Source organism: Triticum dicoccoides, chromosome 7A (assembly GCF_002162155.2).
Source record: "Triticum dicoccoides isolate Atlit2015 ecotype Zavitan chromosome 7A, WEW_v2.0, whole genome shotgun sequence".
NCBI lineage: Eukaryota > Viridiplantae > Streptophyta > Magnoliopsida > Poales > Poaceae > Triticum > Triticum dicoccoides.
Genome location: NC_041392.1, coordinates 51,032,145 through 51,040,452, shown reverse-complemented (window position 1 = coordinate 51,040,452; position 8,308 = coordinate 51,032,145).

The following is an 8,308-nucleotide window of genomic DNA, read 5'->3' as shown; positions in this document are numbered from 1 at the left end:
CCCTCCTCTTCCTATTGGCAGAGGTAGGTGATGACTGGCACGGGCCAGATGGGCCGGGCCAGCCAGGTAAGTGGCCTCTGGCCTTTCTCTCTCTCTCTTTTCCTGTTTTGTTTTCTTTTTCTATTTTTCTGTAACTTTAGGGCTTTATTATAAATGCTTAGGAACTTACTAAAATCCTGAAAATAATTATGGGCTCTATTGGGATTATTCCTAACAGTCCTCACTTAAATCCAGAATTATTTGGGCATTTAAAATATTTTATTGCATTAAATGCCCAAGGGTTTTAGCCCAATCCAGAAATGATGAAACATTTTGCGAAGGGCATTTTGGGTTCATTGAAAATAATTTTAGTAAACCCTAGTTGTTTCCAGGGGGGTGCTGGGGGTTCTGTCATCCCCATTTCAAGTTTTTGTAAAAGTAGACATGATGCAACACTCTAATGCATGAACCAGCTAGGGTGTGACAACTCACCCCCACTCAAAAGAATCTCGTCCCGAGATTTAGGATCCTTCGGGAAGAAGGTGGGGTACTCGAGTCGAAGATGATCCTCCCTTTTCCAAGTGGCTTCTTTCTCGGAATGGTGTGACCATTGAACCTTGAGAAACTTGATATTATGGCGTCGAGTGGTACGCTCGGCTTGATCAAGGATACGAATGGGATATTCCTGATATGACATGTTATCTTGTAGATCAAGCGTTTCATGGTCCACTCCACGGATAGGATCCGCGAAGCAACGCCTGAACGTGGAAGACATCGTGAACTCTGGAAAGATGCGAAGGTAGTTCCAATTGGTAGGGAACTTCTCCGCGTTTGGCAAGAATGTGAAAGGGTCCAATGTAACAAGGAGCCAATTTGCCTTTGATTCCGAAATGATGGGTTCCGTTTAATGGACTAACCCGAAGGTAAGCCTTCTCGCCGACTTCATAAGTCATGAGCTTATGTTTACGATCATATTGGCTCTTTTGACGAGATTGGGCTGTTTTCAATTTCTCACGAATAAAGCGAACCTGCTCTTCTGTTTCCTGAATCATATCCGGGCCAAAGAGTTGTCTTTCCCCGGTTTCTGACCAGTTAAGAGGCGTTCGACATTTTCGTCCATAAAGAACTTCGAAAGGAGCTTTGCCCAAGCTAGCTTGATAACTATTGTTATAAGCGAACTCCGCGAATGGAAGGAATTTCTCCCAACCCATTCCGAATGAGATGACAGAAGCTCGGAGCATATCTTCTAGAATTTGATTGACTCACTCTACTTGACCACTTGATTGAGGGTGGAAGGCGGTGCTAAAAGAGAGACGAGTTCCCATAGCATTTTGGAAACTTTCCCAAAATCGAGAGGTGAAGAGAATCCCACGGTCTGAGTTAATTTCCAATGGGACACCATGAAGAGACACTATTCGAGAGATGTATAAATCAGCTAGCTGGCTAGCGGTGATACTCTCACGAACAGGTAGAAAGTGGGCTACTTTGGAAAGACGGTCGATCACGACGAAGATAGCATTATTCCCTCTCTTGGTCCTGGGAAACCCAGTAATGAAATCCATACTGATTTTATCCCATTTCCACTCAGGAATAGCCAAAGGTTGAAGGGTGCCAACAGGCCGTTGATGCTCTGCTTTAACACGACAAGAGACGTCACAACTAGCAATGTATTGAGCAATTTCTCTCTTCATCCTAGTCCACCAAAACCTCTGGCGTAGGTCTTGATACATTTTAGTAATACTGGGATGAATGGTGAGAGGGGATTCATGAGCTTCCTTAAGGATCAACCGCCTCAGGTTTCGTGCCTTGGGAACCACTAAGTGGTTTCCAAAGTATACGACACCTTGATCATCAACGGAGAAACAATTCGCGACTCCTTTCTTAATGTTTCTCTTAATACGGGAGATTCCCGGATCTACCTTCTGTGCCTTGATGATCTGATCCGTAAGGGTAGGTTTTGCCACCAGGGTGGATAGGAATCCTTGAGGAACAATGTGAAGATTAAGCTTACAAAATTCCTCGTGGAGAAGTGGTTGACTTTGTTGTAACATCAGGTTGTTACAATAAGATTTACGACTTAGCGCATCAGCCATCACATTGGCTTTGCCCGGGGTGAAAGTTATTCCTAAGTCGTAATCCGAGATCAACTCGACCCAACGTCTTTGCCTGAGATTCATATCCGGTTGGGTGAACATATACTTCAAACTTTGGTGATCGGTGAAGATCTCGCAACGATTACCGACAATGTAATGTCGCCAAGTTTTGAGTGCATGGACCAGCTGCAAGCTCTAGATCATGTGTGGGATAGTTTTCCTCATGGGGGTGTAATTGCCGTGAAGCATAGGCAATTACCTGACGATCTTGCATGAGTATGCAACCCAGTCCTTGTCGCGAGGTGTCGCAATAGATAATAAAGTCCTTGGAGAAATCTGGTGGTACTAGTACGGGAGCAGATGTCACGCGTCTTTTCAGTTCCTGAAAGCTGAATTCGCACTATGGGGTCCACTCGGACCTTTTATCTTTCTTGAGGAGTTCAGTTAGAGGTTTAGCAACCTTGGAGAAATTCTCGATGAAGCAGCGGCAATAGCTCGCTAAGCCAAGGAAGCTCCGAACTTGCTTGACCGTCTCAGGTGGAGTCCAATCAAGGATGGCTTGAAGTCGCTTGGGATTGACAGCAATACCCTTGCCAGAGATTACATGGCCTAGATAGGTCACTTCTGGCAACCAAAATTCACACTTGGAGAATTTGGCATAAAGGCGATGCTCTCGAAGTTCGTCAATACGAGCCTTAGATGTTTGGCATGTTCCTCTTCATTCTTGGAATAGATGAGTATGTCATCGAGGTATACTATGACGAATTTATCCAAATACTCCATGAAGACCGAGTTCATTAACCGAGAGAAAGTGGCTGGGGCATTGGTTAAACCAAAGGACATGACGTTGTACTCGCATTGGCCATAGCGAGTAACAAAGGATGTTCTGGGAATGTCCCCGTTTCTGATTTTGATTTGATGGTAGCCCAACCTCAAATCCATCTTGGAAAAGACTGAGGATCCAGTGAGCTGATCATACATATCGTTGATCCTGGGAAGCGGATACTTGTTCTTGATAGTGACCAAGTTGACAGGTCAGTAATCTACAACCATGCGATCCGTTCCATCCTTCTTCTTGACGAAGAAGATGGGGCAAGCCCAAGGGGAGGAACTAGGACGGATGAAACCCTTCTTCAAGGACTCATCGAGTTGGTTCTTAAGCTCGGCTAGTTCTAAGGGTGCCATCTTATAGGGTCTTCTAGAAATTGGAACGGTTCCTGGAACAAGGTCTATCACAAACTCGACATCCCTGTCAGGCGGAACACCTGATAGTTCTTCTGGAAAGACATCCGGAAAGTCTCAGACTACCGGAATATCTTCAAGGTCTGGAAGGGGGTTGGCATTTAGGGAGTAAAGCTGGCGCTTGGCCACTCGAGTTAAGACATTGACAGTCTTGCCCGATGGGTGAGTAAGTTTAACGGCTCTAGTGGCACAATCAATCTTGGCATAATGAGCTGACATCCAGTCCATACCCAAGATGATGTTTATGTCCGAGGACTTGAGAGATATTAAGGATGCAAGCAAGACAAGTCTATCGACAAGAATTTCATTCCCATGGCTTACTCTAGAAGTTTGCCATCTAGAGCCAGGGGTTTGAATTTCCATGGTAGTGGGCATATCACAGAATGTTGTGTTACGCAATCGAGCATAGCTCTCAGATATGAATGAATGAGATGCTCCAGTATCGAAAAGAACAGATGCCGGATGGCAATTAACAAGGAGCGTACCAAGGACGACGCTAGGATCCTCACGAGCCTCCTCAGTTGAGAGATAGTTGACATGGCCACGTGCAGTGGTGACCGGCTTGGCGTAGAATGTCTTTCCAGCTATCTTACCACGGCCAACAGACTTTCCAGACTGATTGGGGTTATTGTTCTGGGGACACTCTCAACTATAGTGACCCGGCTCTCCACACTTGAAACATGTCACAACATTGGGGCGTGGAGTCGCATTAGTAGCGGGGCCACCATAGGGCTTGGACGGTGCAAACTGCTGGTTGGGGCGAGGCGCCTCAAAGGATGGCCTCGGAATGAACCTGGGTGGCAGTGCCGTGCTTGGAATCCACACCCGACGCTTCTGAGATCCAGAGCCGGATGAAGAGCCAAAATCACAAGAGTGCTTGCGTGAATCGTCATAGTCAGACTGGCCTATCTCAGCACTGATGGCTTTATTGACTAACTTCTGAAAGGAGGTGCACTCGTGCAGACGAAGATCGCGGCGAAGCTCAGGGCTAAGTCCCTTGCGGAACCATGCCTACTTCTTAGTGTCGGTGGATACCTCTTCAGGAGCATATCGTGCCAGATTCCCAAATTCATGGCTATATGCATCCACAGTCAGTCTTCCTTGGGTGAAATTGCAGAACTCTTCCCTCTTGCGATCTATGAGACCTTCCGGGATGTGATGCTCACGGAAAGCCTCACTGAATTCAGCCCAAGTAGTGATTTGGCCGACCGGGCGCATAGCCTCAAAGTTTTCCCACCAAAGGCTAGCAGGGCCTTCGAGGTGATAGGCAGCATAGGTAACCTTATCAGCTTCGGCTACGTTGGCAGAACATAGCTTGTGTGAGATGCTGCGGAGCCAGTCATCCGCGCCGAGGGGCTCGACGGAATGAATAAACTTTGGTGGGTACAACTTGATGAAGTCATTGATTGAAACCAAGTCGTTTCACTGATGGCGTGCAGTGTTCTGCTGAATACGCTCCAGCAAGCCGTTAGTCTCACGCTTGTTTCTTTCCGCCTCCAGCATAACTTCGGCTAGGGAAGGCGGGTGAGGCAGATTTTCACCCCTAGCTGCACTGGTTTCCCCCTGCTCCGGGGCAGTAGGGTTGCTGCGGGTGTTGACCATCCTAGGAGAAAAACAACACAACGGTTTAGATAAGGATGGCACAAACTTAGCAAGGAAGTGTAGAATGTAATGGATAACATGGAATGCTAAGATGTTCATTGCACGACATAATATAGAAATCGCCATATATATACCATTGGTGATACACACCGTACATAGTTTAGTACAAGCCCATGCTAAAGTACAACTATGGTGAAAGACATTACATCTCATCGAAGGCATTCCAAGCTCCTATACATTATTTTTCGACACCTCCGGAGCGTGATACACACCAAGTTGTATCCCACGGGTCACGCAGGACTGTGGGGAATAGAACTATTACAATACTAGTGAAACTACTACTAGCTCAGACGGCTCCGTAGTAATCCTCATAGAAGTCGCCACCAAAGCCTGGAAGTGGAACATGATCATCTGGGAATAGATGGTCCTGCAGAGCGTGCGGACCATAGGGACTCGGATGTGGCCTTGGTCCCACAGGTGGTGGCAGACGGGGACCACGAGGAGGGGTGATGCCTCCTACATCACGCCACTCCATACAATCCGGTAATCCAGACCGTACAGGGTACAAGTCCCTCATGTCCATGTATCTTGCCTGCACCACAGGTGCAAACCAAGTCAAAGTGGCCCAATGATCAAAACGAGTGTGGAAAAGCTCCATACGCAAGGCCCGATTTTCGCGGTCCTTATCGTCGAGCATCTCGGCAGTGCTGCGGAGTAGTGACTCCTCATGTGAAGAGTCATAGTACAAAGCCTGATAGTACCCCTGTGCTCCAGGAAGTGAGGCTGGCATGTAATGGAAATCGGCGTTCTGTAGCAAGGCAGTCCTGGCTCGAATGATAGTCATCATTGAATAGGATGCATCCTGCACAGACATCTCAATAGTGACCCCAAGTCCATAGTAACAGTGAAGGGGCTCAGTGGCTCTAGGATAAGAGTGATATATCCTGACGGTACAGAGGTACTGGCTCTAGTTGAAGTCTCTAACTGCTCCTCGACGGTATATTCCGGATACCACCGATAGCCTGACTCGACCATCACTCGAACCAACATGGCCGTGTGGCCGGGCACATCGAGGCACCAGGTCAGACGAACCACTTGGTTCTGCGAACAGGTGGCCATCTGAAAGCACAGAATAATGCAAAGGCATTAGAATTTTCTAGGGGAAATCGGACAGCATAACGGCTGTAAATGCTCAGAAAAAGATTTGAGACATCCACAACAGTTTGCAATACCACTCAACAACATCATACCAAGGTTCTGATTCAACTGGCAACATAAACTGTACTAAGGCTTGTAACAACAATCCTATAAGCTACTACAGATTAGTAACACGTGAACCTGATAGAAGAAGAGAGCCTAGTCCTTAACCCACGTTGAATGAGAAGAGAATGACTCAGATCAGAGGGCATAAGGTAAAGGAGTAAAAGAGCCTTATGTTCCCTCCCATAATCAATTCCCCTCATATAACTAAAGCATTTCTAGACTCGACATCGACCAGTTTGGCTCAACGAACCTACAGGCAGTCCGGCTCTGATACCAACGCTGTCAGGACCCCGATTCCAGGTCACATCGATCTAGCCGGTAACACCTCATATCACATTGCGGCCTCATGCGACGGTATCCCCACGGGTGTCGCCTTACCATGGCCCGGAACTGTTTACGCCTTTTGGCTCACGTATATGATAGTGTCGCTAGCATCCATATGACAGAGAACCCGGGCTGACATGGCTAGTCGTGAACCCAAAGAGGCACGGACCTATGGAGACAGGCATACATGAATCACATCGAGCATGTCGGTCATCAGCGAGTGAATCCGGGCTGTAGCACTGGGCTAACAGGACTCTGGGAAACCCTGGCTGTAGTAGGCTAGGCAGGACTCCGGATGTCACCGCGTGACATTTCCAAGAAGGGACAGACATAGGAACGAAGTGAAACACATGCCGGCCAGTCAAGTGTCCTGAGCAGTAGTGCTGGGCTAGCAGGACTCCGGTGAACCGGGCTGTAGCGGACTACTATGGCTCGAGGAGCACTAGACTACATTTCCCCATAAGAAAGGCTACCAAGGATAAACAACTAGATTGTCGGATCCCACACATACCAAAATTTCAATCATACACACAATATGCTCGATATGTGCAAATACAACATGGCATCACAACAAAACTCTACAACTCAAGTACTTTATTTAAAGGCTCCAGAGAGCCATACATAACATGTTCATATAGGTAGGGGTCACATGACCCGACACTCAAGTCATACCAGCGTACAAGCACATGCGGAAGCAAATAGTCTGAGTATAGACAAGAAGGCTTCTCGAAGCCTGTCTATCTACATAGGGCCCTCCATGGCCAGGATCACCACCTAGGTGGCAAGTCACTCATCGACGTCGAGATCTACATAAAACCCATCGGAGGGGGCAGTGTTGTCTTCTGAAAACAGTAATTAAGAAAACATGAGTACAAAGGTACTCAGCAAGTCTTACAATAAGACCTACTATACATCCTCATTCTCAAGAAGGTGGTGGAGTTATTGCAGCAAGCCAGCTTTGACTCTTGGCTAAACTATCCTACAAGACACCACTAGTAAAATAGTTTTCGCACGCAGGTCCACTAATCACCAACACAATACTCCACCGGGGATCCTCCCTCGTCATCCTACGAGAGAGCCATCCTCGATACTCACACTTATCTTGAGTCTTTTAGTAGTAACCATTAACTTATCTATGAACTGTATAGGCAACCAAGTAGTCCTTTACCGTAGACGCGGCTATTCGAATAGATGATGTTAACCCTGCAGGGGTGTACTTCTTCATACACGCTCTCACCACTTACCACCATTTACATGACATGTACTCGGCAACCTTCAAGCGGAAGCCCAACGAGGGTGTCGGCCACGGCCTACCTAAACACTCAAGTCCCTAGTACAGGTTTATCGCCTATCCAGGTTCTATCCACAGGGAGTCCGGCCGAGGTTTCCACATACGGCGCCGAACGATGTGAACAGGGTCCCGAGACACCAAACAGGCGCCCGGCATACCCGGCCACGGTGTACCTACCGCAACATAGCCCACCCCTAGGGTCAGCGCTACACACGGCCGCCAACACATAACCTACAAACACCATAAACTAATTGCAACTCCTGGATAGAGTACTAGGGTGATTAAGAAGCCGAGAGGGTCCATTGGATTCGGGCCCAATGTATGGTAGTAACTGAATCTTAAATCACACATACATATCTCAGTTCTTATGGACGGCCTCATTGAAACAACCCACCATGTACTCCTACATGGCCTCTCATTGATACCTTTACCAAATCATATTCAACACATCCCTCACATTACCGACATAGTCATTTCACTCTAGCCCATCACCCAGATGAACTAGACCTGACAC